Consider the following 21445-nt stretch of genomic DNA (forward strand, 5'->3'; position numbering starts at 1 on the left):
CACACACACACACACACCAGTAGGGATGGGTTTATCACTAGTATTGTCTTTACCTGAGAATAAGATCTACCAATTCAGAAAAGCGTTAAAGGTGTGTCAGTATGAAGAGCATGAAGAGCTCTCTGGAGGCCTCCCTGGAATTCAGCCCAAAGAACTGAGTCATTCCTTTCCATCTCCAGGGCAAGAGGCCAGAATACCCAATGACCCCCACCTCATGCTGAAGCCTATGGATATCACTGATGGCATTCCCATCTGCTGTCACAGCGGGATAAAGAATACCAACAACCACAATGCATTTTGAAAACACAAAATATCTAACAACACTTCCCTCTTTTTCTTGGAATCACATTCTATTTAGTTTCAACAACCAAGAAAAGGTGTCTAGAGACTTGTATAGCCAGGAGTAATAATAATATTCTGCCTATTACTATGGCAGTTGTCTATTCTGTCTGTGGCTATTAAAACTGCACGTGGAAATGACACAGAAGAGTTGTGACCATTTTATTTGGCCCCTAATGGTCACCACTGAAATTCAATATAAAGTTATTATTTGATCCTGTCCACAAAACAAATAAGAATATGACTTCACTACTACTTCCTCTAAGGAAATTCAACATTTCTTGGAGCTCTGCTGAGAAATAAGTCCTCAGAAATTCAAAGCCTCATCTTTAAGATGATTTACAGAAATTTAAGGAACTAAGTCTTAAGATCTGGGAATAAAGTGAATATTTTTTAAAAACAGTTAAGTGTTCTCATTCCATTACCAGAAATGATTACTTCTGAACATATAATAATTTTCCAGATTATCTTCCACAACTGTAACGTACACACTGAAAACTGGGTTTTCATTGTAGAATAAGCACTATGACAACTGAGCTGTCTTTAATAAGTCAATTGGCAGTTCTTTTGTATAATCAGACATGTAAATATTTACAGAGAACATCATAATTGTTCCCATAAACGTTTGACAAAATATTCTTACCCAGAACACACACTATAGTTTAGAGAATATTCCTGAATCATTTCTTGTGACGTGATGACCTATTAGCACATTTGTTCAACATACATAGGCACTGATCTTCTGATTGGTTCAATCTTGTTTTTTCCAGATTTAGTCAGATTTCAGATTTAACCAATTCCCTAAATTAACTTTATGATCAATTGTTACATCTCTCTTTTTTTATTATTATTATTTTTTTTATTTCAGCATATTATGGGGGTATAGATTTTAAGGTTTCAATAAATGCCCATTTCCCCCCTCCCCCCACAAGTCTGAGTCTCCAGCATGACCATCCCCCAGATGGTGCACATCTCACTCATTATATATGTATATACCCGCCCCCCTCCCACCTGCCCAATACCCTATTACTGTAGTGCCTATGTGTCCACTTAGGTGCTGCTCAGTTAATACCAATTTGCTGGTGAGTATATGTGGTGCTTGTTTTACATCTCTCTTATTCAGAAAAAAGGTGGGGCAGGGGTTAGAATTCCAACAAACGTATGAGTAGGTTAAGCACTCTGGAATTAAATTCTTTATTTGTAAAATAGTGTGGGTGGGGGAAGAAGGAACTCTGTAAAATTCTCTAGTACTACTAGAACTTGAAATAGGTTTTGTTTTCTTGATTCTTCTCTCAACTTTTCATCCTTATTTGTCTCTTTATTACCACTCTAAAATCCTCTCGCTTACCTCTTATTAATTCCCTTTTCCATTCCCTGCAGTGGCCTTTCAAAACTTTCTCTTCCTCTAGGTTCCTAAAATCCCCAATCACAAGACTCTACTTCTAGCTTGCTATTTTTCTCAGAAAATAGAAGCCATTTGAGATATTTTTCTTTTTACTTCCTTTCTTTTCTCCTCTGAATTTCTCTATACTATACGTTGTATTTTTCCTTTTGACCTTTGGCTCCGGGATGAGATATCTCTCCTCTGGCATGGTTATCTCTTTCACCTCTACTCTTGTCATAAACTCTTGCATCTCCTTACATCCCCACCCCTTTGATTCTCTTCCTTGAATCTTTGATCCTTCCTGACCAGTCATCTCTTCTTCTGCCTACTCAGTAGACCCAGTCTTTAAATATAGACAAACAAACCAAAACCTTCTCTTGACTTTGCCTCCTCCTTCAAGTTTCCTCCTCTCATCATCCTTTCAAGCCCAAATGATTAGAAAAATGGTCTACATTTGCTTTCTATATTTCTTCACCAGCCCCCTTTTCTCACAAATTTCTTCTAGGATCACAAACGACCTCCGGCACATCAAACCAACTTCATTCTCTAAAGCTTTCTATAGCATTTAATACTATTAATGGTCTTGTACCTCCTGAAACCCTCCCTTCCTTTGTTTCTTGTTGGTTTTTCTAACTCTGTACTACCCTGCTTCTTCTGCTAATGTCCTGACCATGCCTCCTCTGGTTCTCCTTTCTTTTGCACTGTGACACAAGGTCTTCACCATGGTTTTAGCCTTGGTCCTCATCTTCAGACTCCCTAACTCTATCCTTTGACAATCCAGTTCTCTGGGACTCTACTGATATTTGGATCTCCAGTCCAAAAGTTCTCTCCCAAGCTCCACATGTACATCTCTATCTGACAGATAACTTCACCCATAATACCAGGTAGGATTTCCTCAAAGGCATAAACCACATTTTATTCATTTCTGTACTTCAACCCCCTCTCCTATCTCTACCATCTATTCCTCTTTAGGAACTCAACATAAGTTACTTAAGCTGAACTAGATAGTATTTCTCACCATCACCTGAAATTCAATTGACACAAAATTAACAACTATCTGGTCTTCCACAACCCAAAACAATCCAGCCTCCTTTTTCATTTCTCTTAATGATATTACCAACTTCTAATCCCCAAGACTCAAGATCTCAGCTTCAACTCAACTTGTTCTTTTCCTTGTCCCCTACATCCAACAAATTATCATGTGTTTTTGATCCTGCCTTTGTTAAAGGTTTTACATCTATCCACATACATACCTTCCTTCTGTCATATCCTCAAGGCCTTAATTACTTTCCAAGTATTTTATTGTAATAGCTTTCAAATCAGTTTCTCCATCTTTCCTACAAACTACTACTAATCTTAATCTTCACTTAACAGATGTCTAATATATTACTCCACATCCAAAAAATTGTTAATATTTATCCCTTGCCTAGCAAATTACAAAGGTCTTGCCTTAGTATCCAAAGTTCTTCATAATATGGCCCCAGAAATGTCTATCTGCTTGAAAGGACTAGAGATCTACTCAAGCTACCTCAAGAAAATAAAATCTTTTAAAGGATACTCATTGATCACTAGCTCATTGATAGTAACCAGAAAGCAAGAAAGCTCTGAACTCAGTAACTCTCTCTTTCTATCAGTGTTGTAGCTTCTCTTTTTGGTTTCCCTTCTCTCCACTGCCCTGCTTCCTCTGGGTATTCAGTTTCCATTCCCTCATAGTTTCAGCTAGCAAACAGTACAGGGTGGCCACTCCCAATACCTTCTAAACCTTGAGAACTCTCAACACTTCCTTGTAAGTTTCTGCTCCACTACCAATTGGTTCAGTCTCTTAATTTTGCAATTATAAGCCTTAAGCCGGTAAAATGGCCCAGTCCTTCTTTTCATGTGGGATTGGAGAAATGTCACAGAACAGTCTATGGATTGTCTGCCCTTGGATCAGATGCCCACTCTATTCCAGTCAGCTATGACCCAATCACATGGGAGATGGACAGGAAGCAGGGCTGTGGGCAGAAAAGATTCTTTTAGAAAGAGGTGGGCTATAGTCGACAACTTTAAGGCATACCTTTTCCTGCCTATTCTCCTACATGTACACCACACTCCTGTCAAGGTAGAATTGCTATCTCACAAACCCATTCCATAGTATTATTCCATGCCTTTGCTCACACTGATCTCTCTGCTTAGAATAATCTCTACCACCATTTTATCATCTCAAAATCTATGTCCAAAGAAAAAGCATAAATATCAAGAATTTTAAAAATAATAGTACACACCAAGTAGTTTTAAGAATACAATATGGCTGTTGGTTTTGTAAATGGCTGATAATATTGTAAAATAGTAGAATCCTTTTAGAAAGCAATTTACCAACATGATTCATTTTGGAAAACCTAAACAGGAAAACAAAATTATTTTTCAATACGATCTAGAGAAAACCACTTTTAACATTTTGGTACATAACCTTCCATACCCTCTTACTATATTTTTTTTCTCCTTTTTCTTTTTTAAACAAAATTTGGATCAAACTAGGTATACTGTTAATTGTTTTATTATCTTTGTTTTTTAATTTTTAAATTTTGTTTTATTTTTTTTTATTCCAGCATACTACGAGGGTACAAATGTTCAGGTTATATATATTGCCTTTGCCCCACCTGAGTCAGAGCTACAAGCATGTTTATTATCTTTTTTTAACTTTCTATATCCTGAACCTTTGCCTATGCTATTAACAATCTTCAAAAACACTATTTTTAATGGTTGCATAGAAGTCTATCACATGAACAGGTAATAATATATTTTTAACAAAAAAATTGTCTAATGCTAGACTTTAGATTTTGTCTACTTTTTCATAATGACTGCTGAACTGTAATGAATTTCCATCCTTGCATGGAAATCATTTGTGCATACCTCTGATTATTCTCTTAAAATTCCCAGTGTACAACCATTTGAAAAGGACTTCTAAATGTCAATTTAACCAAAACTGTGACATAACAGTAGAATATGGAAGGAGAAAAGGAAAAGGGAAGGAATAGATGGTGTGAGAAAGCTAAAGATCCCTCATCCATTGCAAGAAATCATTGGTACATAAAATGAGAAAATGTTGAAGTTAGGATAAGTCTATTATTTAGAAATAGGAGATAAAAGAGCTAATAAGTAGAACAGTGAACAGAAATCAGGTGTGGGAAAATATGCCACAGGATACTGCTGTATTCATTATAAGTCTTGTTCTGCTTGAACTTTTTAACCGTGCATTTATATTGGTTTGATAAAAATCCAAACCAAATCAAAAAGATAAAACCGGCAGAATAATTCAGATATAAAATATAGCAGATACACAAGTTGGCTTAAGAGTCTACAGTTCTTATAATTAGAAGGAAAAATGCCATTATCTATAATAAATATCATTGTCAGTAAAGACCTTAAATTAATAATTTTATGAATTTTTACTGAGAACTCTCTGTAAATAAAGCACATGAATAGATGTTGTTGGAGATTCTAAGAAACACTGTATCTTTTTACTTTACCCAGAGAAGACAATTATTGTCAATAGTAGAAATAGTCTCTCCATACAACTCAGCTATATAATATTTAAAAATTGCCTATGCAGAAAACCTTCAAGTTTTCTCTCAAAAATTCATTTAAAAAAATAGAGAAAAGTTAGGATACCAATTCCTCAAGGCAAAGTTTAAGAGAGCAGTGAATTTTTCTTCAGGAAAAAACTCTTTCATTTTTCTACATGCTGGAGAACATGCTATATGCAGTCCTCATCCAAATAAAAAACTGGAAAAATAACAGGAAAACTATGATAGTGGGAATAAATGAAGACTTAGAGGCCTTACTTCTCAAGCAACTTTCTCATAGATTTTGCCATTTGTGCTTGATAAATGTTTTAGCTCTTCTCAAGTCACTTTAATGTAGCAACAGGAAAAGCAAAGAGAAGGAATTTTATCAAACCTCAGAATATTAGTACCTTCAGAATAAATTATCACAGTGGCACCAGACCCAAATCATTCCTCCTCTTTGTGCAACAAACTTGCAGGGTACCTGTACAGTAAAAAACAAATAAGATGAGTCTCCACCACCAAAAACTGTTTACTCTCTGTCTCTTTCATATTATCTCCAGCTACTACTCAAAACAGAGCTTTTACAGAGCCAGACTCCTGCCTGTGGTTCCTTCCTCACAACCTCTCTCTGCTCTCTTCCCCCTCACCACTCCACATTTCTCCTTTAATATCTTCCTCTCATCTTCCTCTTCTTTCAACAAACATCACTTCTGGGTTTTCCCTCTCTCTCTCTCCTACCACTCCACCCCTCTTGCCCAATCCACATCAAAGAACTAAGGTGAGTTCCTTTGGATATGAAGTCAATGGTTTATTTTATTCTACTCAATAAGGAAATTGAGCAAGAGATAATTACTAGTGAGGAAGATATTAGCAATCATGTTTTCAAAGGAGGAAACTACAATTTGGAAATAAGAAATAAGTATCCAACAAGCTGAGCAATTACATTCCTTTTTAATAGTGTATAAAAACATGTACACATTAACCTTTGTTATGACATCATATGAATGAAGTGACATCATTTATTTCTTATGTGACATCACTGAATTATTTAGAGTAATCTTTTAAGATTATGAACTGGCCATTATCAGCTCGATGGCTTTTTAAAATGCACAATTGCATATGATCATTATATGCCAAGGAGTAAACAATATTATATGTTCATTCCATGGGAGCAGCTATATCCAAATATCATATTATTGAGTAAAGTTCAAGTTTGTGTATTATATGAACCTTTGAACTCTGAAAAATGTGACTTAGAATCCTGACAAATTTGACTTTGGAATGAACATTCCATCTTCCAGTCATAATGGAGATATTACAAGAGCCTGGAAGGAGAGGATGAGATTAGTCTATCTGATGAATAACATCAACTAAGAAATGGGAGAGGAAGCCAGAAATAGTTGGCTAAAAAGTAATACAGCAAGTATTTAGATTGTATAAGCAAACCTCTACAGAAAATCTAAATTTCAAAAAATTATGTTCAAAATTATGTTTAAAGTATAATAAATCCCAAAATACCACCTTAAAACAGTTAAATAAATTAGGATGATGCCTACAGATCTAGTACTAAGACAAAATCCATCACCAATATTTGTTGGTGAATAGACAAATTGCTGATATAGATTTAGTATTATGCATAAATTTAGAGTTAGAAAGTTCTACCTTCTACCAAAATAACTGGGTCAAACTGCTCCCACTCACAGATTTTTCTAATTCCTCTTTTGCAGTATCATGGGCTAACAAATTCATAATTGGTAAAAAAAAAAAAAAAAAAAAAAAACTTAAGCAGGTCCACTATATGTTAAGTATTGTACTAGGGAATTTAGGGCACTTCTGTGCCTTACAAGATGAGCAAAAAAATAAAAATTCTAAATAAAGACAAGATTAGTAGCCTCAGGTTCCAATATGGCTTGGCAAGATACTATTACTGATCCTATCTGTATTTAAAATTTTGATATTTTGTTCATCATGGATTTTTGCATTAATAGTTTTTAATATTGTATTAAAATGTTATTTGACATTGATTAGTGAGTTTTTTAGCACCCCCTTTAAAGTTTACACTCTAGGTGTGATAGTTAATTTTACATGTCAAGTTGACTGGGCTATGAGATGCCTATGAAATATCTGGTTAAGCATTATTTCTGGGTGTGCCTGAGAGGTTTCTGGAAAAGATTAGCATTTAAATTTGTAGACTGAGGAAAGCAAATTTCCCTCCCTAATGTAGGTGGGCCTGATCCAATCCACTGAGGGCCTGAATAGAACAAAATGCCAAGTGAGGGAGAATTCTCTCTCTCTCTCTCTTCTCTCTCTCTCTCTCTCTCTCTCTTCTCTCTGCTTGTCTTTAAGCTTGGACATCAGTCTTCCACTTTCAGACTTGGACTTGAACTGGAACTTACACCATGACTCTGCTGCCTCTCAGGCCTTCAGATCTTAGTGGAACTATATGCCATTGACTCTCCAGCTTGCTGACTGCAGATCTTGGAACTGCTCAACCTCTGTAGTCACGTAGGCCAATTCCTACAAATAGTAAAGAAAGAAAGAAATCATGTTGGTTCTGTCTCTGGAGAACCGTGTCCGATATACTAGGCAAGTGCCTAACTCTCCTCATCCTAGTCCGGGCCCTGCGCAGAGTTTACAATCTACACCAGGGGTTGGAAAAATTCTTCTGAAAAGGGCTGGACAGTAAATATTTTAGGTTGTGTGGCCCATGTGGTCACTAAAATACCACAGACCCGCTGTCCCCAACCTTTTAGGCGCTAGGAACCAGTTTCCACGAAGACAATTTCTCCACATGACTGAGGGTAAGGGTGGGAACTGGGGGGAGGGATGGCTACGGGATGATTCAAGAGCGTTACATTTACTGTGCAGTCAAACCTCTCTGCTAATAATAATAATGCGTATTTGCAGCCGCTCCACTATAATATTAATCCGCATGTGCAGCGCTGGCATCACTGCTTCAGCTCCACTTCAGATCATGGGGCGTGAGGAGCGCGCAACCTAGATCCCGCGCATGCGCAGTTTACAGCAGGGGTCCGAGTTGCTGTCAATCTAATGCGTAGCTGACTGACGTGAGAGGAGGCGGAGCTTATGTGGTGATGCCAGCGATGGGGAGTGCCGTAAATATAGATGAAGGTCCTCTTGCTCGCGGGGCGCTCACCTCTTGCTGTGCGGCCAGGTTCCTAAGAGGCCACAGGTCAGTGGCCCCAGGGGTTGGGGGCCGCAGCCCTAGACAATACGTAAATAAATCAGTGTGGTTGCATTCCAATAAAACTTTATTTTAAAAAACAGGTTGCTGGGCAGTCTTGGCCCACAGCCTATAGCCTGCCAATTCCTAATCTACACTAAATCCTCATTAAGTTGTCAGTGCTAGAAAGTGAAGTAACGCTCATTAATCAATAGTCTCTGAATAGCTAAAGCTTACTCTTTCGGAAGGTAATTTAACCAGTTTTGATCAAAATTTTTCTTACATAAACTAAGCACATCACAGCCTCCCTTTAAAAATATTTTTTAATACAGAAAATATTTTAAAAGAAAATTTAAAGATATCCACAACCACACCATCCAACAATAGCCATTATAATTTGGGCGGTCTTCAAATCTTTTTATACATAATTTTATGAAAATAAAGGTGCTGGTCAGGGTAGGCCAGATTTTGCTGTGGTAACGTGTTAACCTCCAAATCCCAGTGGCCTAACTCCATGAAGGTTTATTCTCACTCATGCTACCTGTCCATCATGGGTTATCAGAGGGCTCAGTTCATCAAGGACCAGGCTGATGGAAATTCTACCACCTTGTGCTGCATCTGGAACATGTGACCTCTTCAGTCACTTTAAGAGACAAAGCAACAGCCTAAAGGTCTGACAATAGTTCTTCCAATAGTTCTTTGCAGCCCACAAATGACACACTTAACTTTCACCACAGCCCATTGTCCAGACCTAGTTGCATAATTACAGGTCTGGGGAGGTGGCTGGAAAATGTTAAGGTGCTAAAATGAAACGTTTGATAAGCACCATTCTCTTTGTCACATTAAAAAATCACACTATAAATACAATTTTATTCCTCTCTTTGCCCTTAAAATTATATCATAGCCTTTTCCCCCACATCATTAAATCTCTTCGTAAATATAGATATAACCCTCAATGTTTCCCTATTATAAATATTACTATGTGCCAGGCTTTTTCTAAGTATTGTATGTGCATTTTCTCATTTAATTCTTACAACCAGTCTATGAGGAAGATACAATAATATATCCATTTTACCGTGCTGGAAACAGAAACCTAGTGAACTTAAGTAACTTCTCCAGGTCACACAGCTAGTAAATGGCAGATCTGAGACACAGGACTGTCAGACTTAAAGTCCATCCTCTTAACAGGGATGTGTGTGAACTAAAGGGCTTTCATCCAAGTGGGAAACACAACAATTGGTCATTGACCACAAATTGCTGCAGGAGTGAAAAAAGGTGCATCAGACCATGAGGACCTATTTTTACCAATAACTTGCATATGTTAGAAACAATGGCATCTAAACATTGGAACCCAACAGAAGGCTGGTAAAATTTTCCAATTCTTTCTCTCTCTTTCTTCCTCTGTAAGGTATTTGGAAAGATGACTAGCCTCTTTGAATTTATTAAGGTTTTTGGATTCTTGGACCATTTTGGAGGAAGGGGGAACCCTAGAGATTTAATGGACTCCTACTACTCTGGAAATTTAGAGTTAAGCCAAGTTCCACTTGGAAAAAAAAATAAAAGAATAGTAAACAGAAGAATCTTCTTTTAAAACTCTAACTATATCTAATTTATTTTTATTGACTATGTGTTCTCTACTTAAAGCAAGGATTGACATGTACAGGTTTCTGTCATACACAGTCTTTATTTTTTTTCATATATTCATGTCTTCTCATAGTAATTCTACAAATTGTAGGACTCACTGTGTGTCATCATATATCTTAAAATTTTCATTGATGTAAAGGATTTATATCAAAAAGCACTAATAATATAATCATTTAAGTATTACCATCACAAGTGTGCCATAAGATGGGAAACTAAACCACATATCAAACTTAAGTATCTTTGGTTTTCTTTTAGTAATAAGTTCATTCTCAGAGTTATTATGGAGCAGATACACACATGAAAAATTTCTAATAGTCAAATTTTGTTTACTTCAAAGGTGTGTTAGTTTCCTTGGACTGTCATAACAAATTACCATAAACTTGGGTGGCTTAAAAAACAGAAATTTATTATCTCAGAGTTCTCGAGGTTAGAAGTTTAAAAATCAAGGTATCAACAGGGTCATGCTCTCTGTGAAGGTTCATGGGGAGGATTCTTCCTTGCCCCTTCCTAGCTTCTGGTGGTTGCCAGCAATCCTTGGTGTTCCTTGGCCTGTAGGTGCATCACCCCAATCTCTGCTCCTGTTGTCACATAGCATTCTCCTTGTCTGTGTGTCCAAATTTCCCTCCTGTTATGAGGACATCATCCATTGGGCTAAGCCCCACACTAACCCAATATAACCTTGTCTTAAATTGCTTACTTCTACAAAGACCCTAATTCCAAATAAGGTCACATTTATAAGTACATAGGGTTAGGATTTCAACATATATTAATATTTTGCGGGAACACAATTTAACCTATAACAGCAGGAATAAATGTCTTCATGTCTTGCTTCAGGGTGTAGGATGGCAGATAGGGAAAAATCGCTCTTCACCAACTCTAGCAGAATACTCTGCATTGAGTCTTGATAAATTTTTACCAGTAGACTCTGACACTCTATCATAGAGTTAAACCCATTGAGTTTCAGCTCTTGAGTGGGTTTTTGGGAGAAAAACTGGGTACAGATAGACCATACATGACATTGTTTACCTATCAATCAATGAAAGGGGCTCCAAGTTCACACAATCTGCCTTACAAACAAAAATAGTAACCAACCCATTTGACATTTAGGAACTGCCTATAATTTTGCCCATTACTCATTTTTCTTTTTCTAAAGGCAGGGACTCTATTATTTAATGTGTACTATTTATAAATCCTACTAGAATTTAACAATAATCCCTGAACTAAATGGTTAGCAACCAATACTAACAGATGGTGGTGATGATGATGATGATAGTGAGAATTATGATGCTGCTGATAATGACAGCAATAAATCTAAACAGATATTTCTAAGAATGCAATAGCCTTCTGTTTCTATCATAAGAAGTAACTTTTTAAAAGTAGAAATGCATTCATATGTTTATTATTTGTTACATAATAAGTACAGATAGAGATCTAGAGCTTATTTTAAAAATAAAAAAATTAACCAAAGCTCAAAATAAATATATTCAGTAGGGAACAATAGTCTTGTAACAATGTAGCTTTAGCAGAGCACCTTGGAGTGATGAATCATTGTGCTGGATGATCTTAAACAAGTTTACATATAATTAGAGAGGCATGGAAGTTAGGGGGCTGGTATTGTTGTTTTACACAGGAACCAAGCACCAGACATCTAATAAACATTCAGAGGTTTGTACTCATATTATGTAAGAATTACAACAACCCTAACAGAAAAAAAAATCTCTACTCAAACTGTAAAATGATTTTTCACTTCCGTTTCTGAGTCACTTATTGCAAATAGCAAGCCAAAAATAAAAGCACACAATCAGGAAAGGAATGAAGCTAATTTTGTAATATCTTATATATATATTTATATATGTATATTATATCTTAATTCCAGAGTAGCAGAAGTCCATTCTCTCTCACTCTTTATATCTCTCTAGAGAAAAAGATAGAGATCTTAAGATACATGCAGATCTTAAGATTTGTACTTATATTAGTATATAACAATACATACTTATAACTTGAGTAAAATTTGTAGAGAATATTCACAAGTATGCACTGATAATGTATTTTTTAGTTTTTAATCTGTATTGTTAATACTAAAACCTTCTAGGGACCAAATTTTATTTTAAATTATCAAGTAGAGGAAGGAATTTTGGGGGTTATATGTTATTTGATATTATTTAATATATAATATTCTTTTTTTCTAAAAATTAAAATCTTGAACAAAACTCCTGTTTCCCATAATCCTGGCTCCTTATTGCTAGTACCCTGCTTGACTCAGATATCTGGTTGTCCCTCTCTGATCTAAACACTGGCATTTCTTACTACTTCAAACCCTCCATTCCCCACACTCCAATCCTGGGTTCCCATCCCTACCACTTCTCTCTTGAGACTGGACACCATTAAGACATGATCCTCTCAGCTTCAGCTGATCACCCCTCCAGTGGAATAAAATGTCAAGGAATCCCTTTCCTAAGGCCAAAGGAATAACAAACAGAACAAAACTCTTCTTTACCAAAATCAAATATGATTGCAAGATCTGAATTTATGAATTGATGCTTCAGCTGTGTCCAGTCCTCCTCTTACTTGCATACCTATTCATCTGGTCATTTCTTTACCAGGGCCAAGGAGCCCAATCATAGTCACTTCTCCAAGGGCTGGGAACCATCCTTCCTGGGTCTTTGGATGCTGCTGCTCAGCCTGTGATCCCCATGTTAGTAGGCTTTGGAACAGGTTCTATTTATTTCCTCATTCCTGTTCTGAACCTACTGAAGAAACCTCTGATGCATAGATAAGGTCATAAAAACCTCTCTTCTCCATAAGTCCTAAAAAATGCCAACGTTCTGGAAATATGTGCCTATTTTTCCTTGAATCCCTTAAGGCTCAAACAGCTCTCTCTTCAACTGCAAATTCTGTCTGATACCCAAACTTCATTTTGAAATATTCTGTTGCTGTTTCCATAACTTAACAAATCTATAGATACTGACTCAAATAAATATCCTTTATTTACACAATCCATGAATCAAGCCTCTAGAAGATTTCCTAACCCACTGGGTATTCCTGCTTCTATAGATGGAAAGCATTATGGTTTGGTGAGTTGGCCCAGTCCAGAAAAATCAGTGCATATCAGACCAGGAACCTAAGAGCTAGTAGAAAATTCACCACCACTTTGCTCAGAAAAAATTTAAGAAACAATCAACTAAATTCTGATGTTTTACTCAGTATCAATAAATAGAATAACCATATTTCTTTGGATCCCTTACATGTAAGAGACCAAGAATCAACATGGAGATAGAAAATGAACAGGATGGTCAAATCCCAAGAAATAGTCAGTGATAGTCTCAGAGCATGCCTCCATGAGCCTGAACCCCTGGCATGATCTAACATCTAACAGTTATAAAACTCAGCTCAAATATCACTGGACAAGGGGGACCTTTTCCCACAGACAAGCATGCTCAAATGCACAAGGTTGATTGATAAATAATACCTAGAGAATGATACCAACCAAAGTACTTATTCTAAAACAGATCTGAAATGGTTTAAATTGAAAATATCTACCATCTAAATACAGTTCTCTATGTAGACAGACATAGCATTGTTAGAGGGAAGAAATAAAATCCATTAGTGAAATTAAGCAAGAGGAATCCTTACCAGTCTTTGCCATGTTCAAGCTCACAGCTCCGGCCACTTGTCGTGGCATGATGGATGAAGCTTATAATGGAAGAATTATATCCACCAACAGGAATTATATTCATGAGCTTGATGCAAGGGCAACTTTCTTCACTTGGAAAATTGAATTTGCTGAATTAACAGCCACCAGCCTGTTGGAAGGGTAGTGTAGAAGGGCATTACTCATGAGAATAAATATGACATAATAACAACTAATGGCTCTATGAACGGTATAGAGGCAGATTTTCTTTTTTAATTCACCTTTCCCTGCTAATGAAACTGAACACGATATGCATTGTTTCTTGTTAACACCAATGGTATTGAATTTTGGCCATATGTGGAAAGACTAATATGTATAAATAATTTTGAATGAGCTATGGCATCACTTGATAATTACATTTTGAAGACTGAGTTTATACTAACATGGGATAAGCATGACATCAAGAGCAAGAGATACCTTAGGTAAATGTACAACCCAGAAGCTCAGCATTCACATTTCCACACCCAAAATTATTATGAAGCAGAAAAAAAAAAAAATCCCATTGATGCTCTTGAAATCAATAACACAAGTTATATATAAACAGTGCTTACTATACATAAGAGTTTAATAAGTGATAAAGAAAGATCACAAATCAGTGCAGAAGGGAAGTAATATATAATAAATAATGTGATAAATTTGTACTATATCTGCAAATAATAAACAGATTTCAGATGGATAACAGTTACATATAAAAATCAAACTTTGTAATGCATATAGGAAAATATAAAGAATTATATTATGTGCAATGGAACAAAAGTCATGGAAGTCATTCTAAAAGACATGGAAGGTTTTTTTAAAGTAAAATATTGATACATCTATGTAATACTGTTAAAGTTCTATTTGCCCTAAAAATGCAAAATCAAAAATTAAAAAGCAAATGTAAAAGGGGAAAAATACATCAAATCTCACTGACATAGAGTCAATATATCCAGAGAATGCACAGATTAGTAAGAAAAATCCTAACATTTCAGTAAACAAGTTATAAATGACATAAGTAGATAATTCACAAAAGGAGAAATGAAAACAGCTAGCAAATATATTGGAAAGTGTTAAATGCCACTTATGATCAAAAAGTAAAAATTTGAATACTTTTTTTTGGCCTGTCTAATTAGCAATAATTTTTTAAAAGAATACTCAATTCTACTTCACCCCTACCAGATTTATTAGAAAAAAACAGAGGAAATGAGACTTGTTGATCATAAGAAAAAAATATGTAAGGATTCCCTCAGGCAAAAGGAGAAATGCCATAGGGAATTAATTACCTTCTCTCATACTCCAAACAGCACTGATATCAGAAGTCCTGGTTTGTTTCAATGTACAATCCCAGGTCGCCCACCCTCTGAAACGTGTTTTGGACCTTACCTTTCAAATCCATAACTATCAATCTTTGTCCTTGCCATGGTATACCTAGTTTTTAGTCACTAGATGCTCTTTGACCTTAATCCTTGATCTTGTATCTTCCAATCTTTAGGTGGAGTCCCTAACCTCTGCTGTCTGTCTTGAACTTGACTCCCTTTTCTGCTTCCATGATATATGGTCCTTCTGTCTAGTAGAATGCCTAGTCTTGGCCTCCCCCACCCAGTTTGATATGTTTCTATTCAAATGATAGTGTGACATGATTCCACAAAGATAATAAAAGTAGCTAAACGTATTCCATCCTCTCTATAACCCAGGCATCATGTTAAAAGCTTTACATACATTATTCAACTAAGTCCTCATAACCCTTTGAAATATGTAGGTACTATTATTTCTATTTTATGTACAAGGAATATGTTAAATGACTTGCCCAACTTCACACAGCTGCTGATTCCAGCCCAAGCTGATTTGACTCCAGAGTATTTCCCACTGCCTCCTTGGGCACCACGGGCTTTGATTACATAGAACACATCTGAAGGCCATAATTTGACTTACAGAATAAATCTCTATTATAATAAACAATGTAAATATAAAGTCCTACTATATTAATAGCATCTAGCTAGGGAAATTAAATATTTCCTGGGAAATAAGTCAGTACTAAAGTAAACAGAGCCTTATATTATTTTTTAATAAACCATCATTTTCTATGGCTTTTCTAGGAATAGAAATTGACAGATTAAAACAAAACCAAACAAAAAGAAGTCATACCATCTTCTAACACAGAAAGACCACTGGTGGATAGGAGAACACAGTCAAATATAAAACCAGATATTAGCATTCCAGGATATTGAGTGGAGCTTTTCCTATGGCCCCAGAACTGGCACAAGAGTATATAGATGAAATCTACAGGCACTAAGTCTCCATATCTAAAGGAACAGACATGTTCCCTCAGGGCTTATTGGTAGGCAAACCAACCCTATCATTGATAGCCATCAACCCAAGGCATACAGTCCATGAAAGAAGCCCAGGGAAGAAGAGGGAAGGGATCAGAATCCCCAGCCTTACAGAGAGTATAGTGTTTACAGTGGAGAAATCCTCTGTCCCCCATCCTACAAAGCAAAGTTTGCTAGGGGTATGGGGGATGTGCTGCTCCAAGAGAATGCCTTGCAGAGCTGGGAGTGGCTATAAGACAAGGAGACCACTGGCATCTCACTGCCCAGTGAGGCGAGCAGAGCAGAGCCTGGTGAGTGTTCTAGGGAAGCCTCGGCCTGAAGATGGGGCATATACTTGGACACAGAGACATGAGCCTACTTTTCATTGTATATTTCTGAAAGAAGCTTATTGGAGAAGCCTTGCAGCAGCACATCATGGAAGGAGTATAGAGCCGTAATCCTGGGAAGAAAGGGGCATGTGGCATTTCCACCCTGGTGTCACGAGTGAAGGTATGGAAGAAAATCTCAGCGGTTTCCATCAGTCCACAGAAAGGACTGCAGAGCAGAGGAGGAATACAGGAACAAAAAGGGCTACCCAGACAGCCAGGACAAATGAGTTGACACCCTACCAGAGAGGGGACTAGAGATATGGACCATGGTACAGTTGCCCCTCTCTAAGGAAGCCCTTCATTGACAGAGGGAGCCAGGTTGACCTGAATAAGAAACCATCATATGGAGATCTTTATTACATCATCAGAGGCCACCAGAAGCAGATAGAACCAGAGTGACCAGAATAAGACCAAGGGCACCTTCCCACAGCTGGCAAGTGGCTGAGTGTGTAAGACTATTGTTGCCTCCTCTATCCAAGCACCCTCCTGCCCCAGTCCTGGATGATCTACATGTACAGAGAGAAGGGGAGGAGAAATATCTTAGAAGTAGTCCCTCTCCCTCTCTCTGACCCCTCTAACCCACTTTTTGGGTCCTTTGAGCAATGGGTTAAGGGAAGAGTTTTAAATTGGATATGAGATTGGAATTGTAGACTATAATGGATTAAGCTTTAGTCATCAAAAATGATCAGGATGTCAGTGGTTGCTGAGGGTTAGGGAGGAGGGAGGGATGAACAGGTGGAACACAGAGGGGTTTTAGAACAGTGGAAATATTCCATAGGATACTATATTCTTAGATAAAATGTCATTTTATATTTGTCCAAACCCACAGAATGTACAATACCAACAAACCTTAATGTAAACTAGGGACTTTGGGTGATGATGTGTCAGTGTAGGTTCATCAGTTGTAACAAATGTACCAGTCTGGTGGGGGATGTTGATAATGGGGGAGGCTGTACAAAAAAATAAAGTCTTTTAAAAAAGTGCTTGGCACATGCTTGGCATTCAATTAATATTTTTAAAATGAATCAATGAATGGGTGTCTTTTATGCAAAAATTAATCAAAAACAATAGTTTTATTAGTTTTAATAAAGTACTATAAACATTTTTTAAAAAAGAAATTTTTTTCTTTTCAAACTATTCATCAAACTATTCATTCAAACTATTCTTCAAACTATTGATATACACAACCATAAAAATTGATCTCAAAGTCATTATAGTGAATGAGAGAAGCCAGATTTTAAAAAGAGTAGACGCTGTATGATTCAATTTCTACAAAATTCTAGAAATGCAAACTACAGTGACAGAAAACATATCGGTGGTCTGGGGAAAGGGTTGAAAGGAAGAATGGATTACAAAAGAGCACCAGAAAACTTTTGGGAGGTGATGGAAATGTTCATTATCTTGATTGTAGTGCTGGTTTCATAGCTGTACACCTATTCAAAATTCATCAAGTTGTATCCTCTAAAGATGTGCAGTTTATTGTGTGTTGATTGTACCTCAAAAGTAAAAAATAAATAAATAAATAACTGATCAGAATGTTTTGGTACCTACTTAAGATGCCATTAAAAGAAAGAAAAAGAAGATTCGACAAATTTTAGTAGAAAGAAGTGATGGAGAAAAAAATAATTAAGTCCTTAATATATTCCAACTAAGTTGTCAATAGGTTACATTATAATGCACTATAGTGGGAGAATTCTTTTCAGAACCTTATCAAAAGTAACCCATTTTAGAGGACAATGTGCAAGTACGGTGGAGGTACACTCCAGTTTTCTAATCTTGTTTAAAAAAAAATTACTTAATACAATTTCCTTTCCATGACATCTTATCACTAGAAATCGGGATACCACAAGTTAAAAAATGAAATTAAACCAAAGAAATAAGTCACATTTATGCATGACAGATAAACCTAAGTTGGGACCTACAGCCCCCTTCCTTGTGAGTCATCTTAATACTGCAGAAAGCTCTGACCCGGTGTTTCCAGGAGAACCAGCCATACCGCTCTGCTGTGCAGATGAGTCATGAGAAACCTGGCCAACCATGCTTGACAGCCTCAAACTACCTCCCATGGAGCTGGCCATTTTCTTTCTGCTCATCCTTATCCTTTTTTGTTGTTGTTGTTTTTCATATTCCTTTCCAGAATTCATCCTTATTTGAATTAGAAATTAGTATGACAAGAATATCCTACCTGCTACCCAAAGAAAGGGACAATAAGACTTTCAAAAATCACTTTAACTACAAAGTGATTCAACTATGTTTCCTACTTATAAAAGTAAAATGGATTTTTTTTTCCTCCACTAGAAAACGGTCCAGATTCTCAACAGTCCCCAGTCTCAGTTTGATACCATAATTGCCATAAATAAATTTCTTACGCACTAAAACCAGTTTTGCCCTTTTCCCAGGAGGCTTTTGTAAAGCTCAACATAAATTCAGCTATCTCATATGATGCAATTGTGATTTAGGAAAAGCAAAGACCATCATCAATACACAGTTTCATCCTCCCACACCAACAGCCCAATCTAACTGCCGCCAAGTCCCCAAACCCTGAAACTCCCACCCACAAGCTGCCAAACCCTCTGGTGGCCCTATCACTGGCAGATGCTACGATGCTCTGTCAGTAAAAGGTTTGTGAGAAACTGAAAAGTGTACAAAATCAAACAGAATGCAAAGACATTTTTACTGAATTTAGTATTTTGAGATTCTAGAATACTTAATGCTTAAGAATTCAGAGATTTGGGGATCCATAGCCCTGTGTTTCTCTGTTTGGCCAACTACAAAATAGTTACTACCTGTTTACCCCAAAAGGAATCAGAAAGGGCAGTTTGTGAAGACTTTGAACTTGCCCCGTGGAAACCATCACATACATAGAACTCTGTAAATATAAAATATCTCAATCACTGGGAAGCTTGTGTCTCCCATGGTCATTACTCCCACATTTAAGCAATATGATGAATGCTCACAAGTGGAGCAAAGTCATTCTGTTAAGGGGGAAACCATATTCCATCGTCATCACATGCACCAGGTTGATCTGTGCCTAAGATGTTGACTTAGTGACATAGGGAGCTGAAATGCCATAACCACAGCTAAAGAACTTATTAAGGTCCTTCACCAAGTCTCGTAATTTTTATTTCCATCTGGAAAGCTACCCCTCACTTTACATATGGGAAAACGGAGGGCCAGGAACTTTAAAGAGTTGCCCATGTCAAACAACTCAGATAGCAAAATGACTAAAATCCAGACCTCTTCATTCCTAGCCCTGTGCTCTCTCCACCTCCTTTCACTGTCCCCCAGCCTAATACAAACCCACTGTTTCCACCTACCCAAGTCTCACCTCTATGCTACTATCCATATACCCCAAATCACCAAAAATGCTTCTCTGACTGCTCGAACTGAGTGCACCTCTCTTATCCTGATTCTTAAGGCAATCCCTCTTGGTACAGCACTGCCTTCTCCCTAAGCCTTGCCCCTTGAACCTCAGGCTTCTTATCCTTCCCAGCCACTATCCCCTGCCTCAGAGTTTACTGCACTCAGCCCCAGGACATCTTCTCTGATTCCTGAACCTCATGCCTACCCCGACCAATTCGTACCCTGAAACCTTATATACTGTAGTATTATAGTAGTTTTCTAATGCATCAGTCTTATATCAGTATTCTGTTATAACAAATAATTACAAATCCAGTAGCTCAAAACAACATAAATACATTATTTTATAGTTCTATGGATCAGAAACCTGACATGGGTCTAAAATGAAAAGTGTCAGTAGTGCTGCATTCCATTCTGGAAGCTTTGGAGAGATTCATTGATTTGACTTTTCTAGTGTCTACAGGCCACCCACATTCTTTAACATAAGACCCCTTTCTCCATCTTCAAAGCCAGCAGGACAAGCTCCTCTCCAACCCTCATCACATCTCTTTGATTCTCCTCTTCTGCCTCCTCTTCTACTTTTAAAGCCCCTTGTGATTACATTGGGCCCAATAACTCAAATAAGAAGAATAAAATAAGAAGAATACTCTTCTTATTCTAAGGTCAACTGATTGGCAGCCTTAATTCCCCCTTGCCATGTAAGCTAATATAGTCACAGGTTCTAGGGAAGAGGACGTGGACATTTTGGGGAGGGTGTTATTCTGGCTATCACAAACATTATCTCTCAATCTTCCCTCTTCCCTTCAGCACTCTCCCCTTGTCTCTCTCTCTCTCTCTCTCTCTCTCTCTCTCTCTCTCTCTCTCTCTCTTTCTCTCTCTCTCTCTCTCTCTCACACACACACACACACACACACAATAGAGAAGAATGGACTCTGGATTGACTGAATCCCCAAATGACCACTGGGGCCCATCTTGTCCCACCCACTCTCCTCAGAGGTCTGAGAGGGCCACTGGCCAGGCTCTTCCATGTCCCTCTATCTACATGATCTTCCCAGAGCCAGAGACGGCTGAGGAGCCTAAAGTAGAGAAGAGAAAGGTGGCACACAGCGTGGAATCCAAGAACCCAGAATGACCAGCATACACAGGGCTACTGCTAAGGCTGGCTTTGGTACTGATCAAACACAACATAAACACACAGGCCACTGAATGTGTTGTCTGTTGAGCTTCAATAGGAAATTCCTTGGGAACAAACTTTAGAGTGAAAGTTATGAAAATCCATTGCATTGTCAGGTAATCTACATTTTATTTTAGGGGAAAAAGTCCCAACTCTGACAGTTGTGGAAGATGTTATAGAATCAGCCCTAAAGATTAACCACCTTGAAAGACTTACTTTTTTCCTTTTTCCTTTGACGCAATTAAAGATTCACAGGAAGTTGCAAAGATAGAGCAGGGAGGTCCCTCACAGCCTTCACACAGTTCACCAATGGTTGCATCCTACATAACTAAAGTACAATATCAAAATTAGGAAATTGACATTTGCACAACATGTTTGATATAGCTGTATGCCATAAGACTTATCTAAAAATATAACTAGACAAATGTATATATCTATATCCAC

General features: G+C 37.3%; 1 long non-coding RNA gene across 2 annotated transcripts in view; it reads right to left on the reverse strand.

Moving 5' to 3' along the window:
* LOC105873777 (uncharacterized) overlaps positions 1 to 21445 on the reverse strand; it is a 127787-nt gene that overhangs the window by 72681 nt on the left and 33661 nt on the right. The window contains exons 2-6 of one of the 2 annotated variants that reach the window (XR_001155239.2): positions 21218 to 21329; positions 13733 to 13902; positions 8429 to 8496; positions 7668 to 7788; positions 5679 to 5752 (exon numbers count right to left, since the gene is read on the reverse strand). This is a non-coding gene — a long non-coding RNA (uncharacterized LOC105873777). The remainder of the gene's footprint in view (positions 1 to 5678; positions 5753 to 7667; positions 7789 to 8428; positions 8497 to 13732; positions 13903 to 21217; positions 21330 to 21445) is intronic. The other variant, XR_001155245.2, reaches the window with a different exon arrangement.

This window comes from Microcebus murinus, chromosome 12 (genome assembly GCF_040939455.1).
Source record: "Microcebus murinus isolate Inina chromosome 12, M.murinus_Inina_mat1.0, whole genome shotgun sequence".
Lineage (NCBI taxonomy): Eukaryota > Metazoa > Chordata > Mammalia > Primates > Cheirogaleidae > Microcebus > Microcebus murinus.